The following is a 3,024-nucleotide window of genomic DNA, read 5'->3' as shown; positions in this document are numbered from 1 at the left end:
ACCAAAAAAAAAACACACACAATGCAAATTACCACGTAGGTTCGGGCGAGATATCACTGTGTCTTTAAATCTATGCAAAAATATGCACAGCCCAAGCCGAGGAGGAGAAAGAGGAAAAATAATAAGATATGAAAAGTGGGGTAGAGCAAAAGAAGAAAAATGTATATATTTTGGCAGCATGCTGGCTGTATATTTAGCCTGTCTGGAGTGCGCTGATGATTTATTACAGTCTATCACCTTCTTCGTTCACTTCAGGAACATTAAAGTCCTCGTCCCCGCATCTCGCTCCTAATTAAAGTGTTTGTTGTCACACTCAGATCCGACGGTGTGAAATCAAGTTAGCAGTTTATGTAAGAGCCGTGGAGAAATATCAAACACTTTGTTCATCAGAAAGACAGGGACTTCAATCACTCCTGAGCTCCATATATATGTTCCTATTGTTGAGTTTGCTATCTGCATGCTAAGCCAATTTTCTACTTAAGTCTCTCGGCTTTAAAAAAATGTTATTTAGTTTCCCTATGTGGTCTTAATTCTTACCCCTCACTGATAAGCAGCAGAACCATGGCAGACAGTGAAAATATAGGCCCAATTATAGAGGAATTTAAATTCCAAATCATTCTTGGGTGGAAGAAATAATAATGTTAATAAAAAAAGAACGAGGGGGAAGTGTATTTTGGTGTCCGATGGTCCTTAGCGCCAAGGCCCAAACCCACTCCCACGGGACCAGCCCAGTGATGGGTTTAATACTCAAACTCAAGAACTAGGAGACAAAGAAAATGAAAAATTAGAAAAAATGGAATGCATCAATTTAGTCATGATTAAATATGGGGATTTTTGATCAACTCAGGACCGTTTGGTCAATCCATACATATTCATGGAATCCCTTTAATACTATTGTGCCTGCATGAAACAACCAGGCAGGCACACGTAAGTTGCTACCAGCAAAATAGATTCTATTTGAGTTAATATAGGCTATTGATATCACTAAGTACTGATATCAAGATCCTTGTCCAACTGGGTCCAGTGGCCTGAGTGTATGATAGCCAGTTGGCGCATCCTGTGAAGATGAATAGCCACCACCACCAAAGTGCAAGACCCAGGCATCCAGACGGAGGGCCCAGGCCAGCTGCAGCTGGCAACCCCGAGACGGCGCAGCGTTTCTGGGGCAGGTGTGTCTCGACGTGGGCCCTGGGCCTCCAGTCGGTGTCAGGGGCCAAAGGGTAGGAGACCTGGCAGAGGTCTGGCTCTCTGTGGCTCTCTGTCAGCACCCTGCCACCTGGCCCCATAACCCCCCCTTCCATCCCTCCCCCCCTCCCAGGGGCAACAGGATCTGGTCCAGGGGGATAACAGAACAGAGAGGAGAAAGAGAATCCAATTCCTTATCCAGTCTGGCAACTGACTTAATTCCATTTTTGGCAGCCCTGCGACTGGCTGGCTGCTTTGCCTAGTCTACATTGCCTGAAGCAGCCGAGAAGCAGCCGAGAAATGCCTGGTTTCGGTAGAAACAGGCTCATTTAGGAGAGAGTGGAATTCCCATTTAGAAATATTCTGCAAAGTTCTAGTTATAACTTACTTACAATTTGTATAGCTTCGAGGTTACAGACATAACTTGCAACTTGTACAGCTTCGAGGACTTTAAGGCACCTTTTGGGGCCCTCATGACTATCCACATTTCCGATCACAATGTGTGCTACCCCTTCAAAACCCACCTCACCCCCCATCCCACCACCAACCACCAAATCACAGAACATCAGAGATAGCAACAGTTCTAGTCCACTCCCCCTCCAAGGGCCACTGCAGAGCAGGCCAAATTGAAAAGGTGGGGCTAGGGGCCCTGGACCATGAAAGAGGATAGAATAGGAGAGAAGAGAAAAAGAGAATAGAATGGAAAGACAGAGGACAGGGAGGAGGGAGGTCTTAAAAGGACCCCATCCCGATCACTTAAGAGACATGAGAGGAGAGGGAGAGTGACCGAGAGAGAGGGGGAAAAAAGAACAGAGAGTGACAAATTATTAACACTCCTGCGGCCACTTTTAAGACAACAAAGGGGGGTGGCGACAGGGGCAAGGAGGGGACGAGGGGGTTGGGGGGGGGGGGGGGGGGCATTGACGTTTCACCCAGAGGACCGCCCCCCTCGTTTAATTAGCCACTGAGGGTAAATTAACCGACCCAGTGGGGGACAGAGGGAGAGGTACAGGGGGTGACCCCATTCTTGTTCAGTCAGATCTAGCCCCCCACCACCACCCATCCAATATTGTGCAGGGTCGGGTAGGTAAACCCAAAGAGTTGGCCCCCATGCAATTCCATTGTTTTCCCAGAAACAATGGGACCAATCCAAAGAAGTGCTTATTTTTGTTCAAGTCAAGAGAAACTGTGTTTTTAGGGTGAGAGAGGTGGGGGGGTAGGAGAAAGGGGTAGGTGTGGGAAGGAGGAAGGGTTGCTTGTTCATTTGAGATGTTTTGAATAACGATGATGACATTCCAGAGGGGAATGAAGGGGTAGCACACATTGTGATCGGAAATGTGGATAGTCATGAGGGCCCCAAAAGGTGCCTTAAAGTCCTCGAAGCTGTACATTCCAGAGGACTGGCCACCCCTCATAGCCTGGTTCCTCTCTAGGTTTCTTCCTAGGTTCTGGCCTTTCTAGGGAGTTTTTCCTCGCCACCGTGCTTCTACACCTGCATTGCTTGCTGTTTGGGGTTTTAGGCTGGGTTTCTGTACAGCACTTTGAGATATCAGCTGATGTAAGAAGGGCTATATAAATACATTTGATTTTGATTTGATTTGATGATTCCATTGTCCTAATGGCTCTTTGAGGATGACTGGCAGATAGTGGGTTCAATTAGTAGCTTGGTCATAGAAGAGCCAACGGTGGGATGTGGAATGTAATTACATGTGGTTTTTATGCTTAATGGAGAGTTGTGCTTCAGGTCGTCTTTTAACCACCTTCAGAATGATGGTCAAATAGAAATCAGTGTGAAGGTGCAAGAATAGTATAATAGCGTATTGCTGAGTCAAGGGCATT

The sequence above is a fragment of the Salmo salar genome, chromosome 12 (assembly GCF_965601325.2).
Source record: "Salmo salar chromosome 12, fSalSal1, whole genome shotgun sequence".
NCBI lineage: Eukaryota > Metazoa > Chordata > Actinopteri > Salmoniformes > Salmonidae > Salmo > Salmo salar.
Note: the sequence above shows the minus strand (reverse complement) of the source record.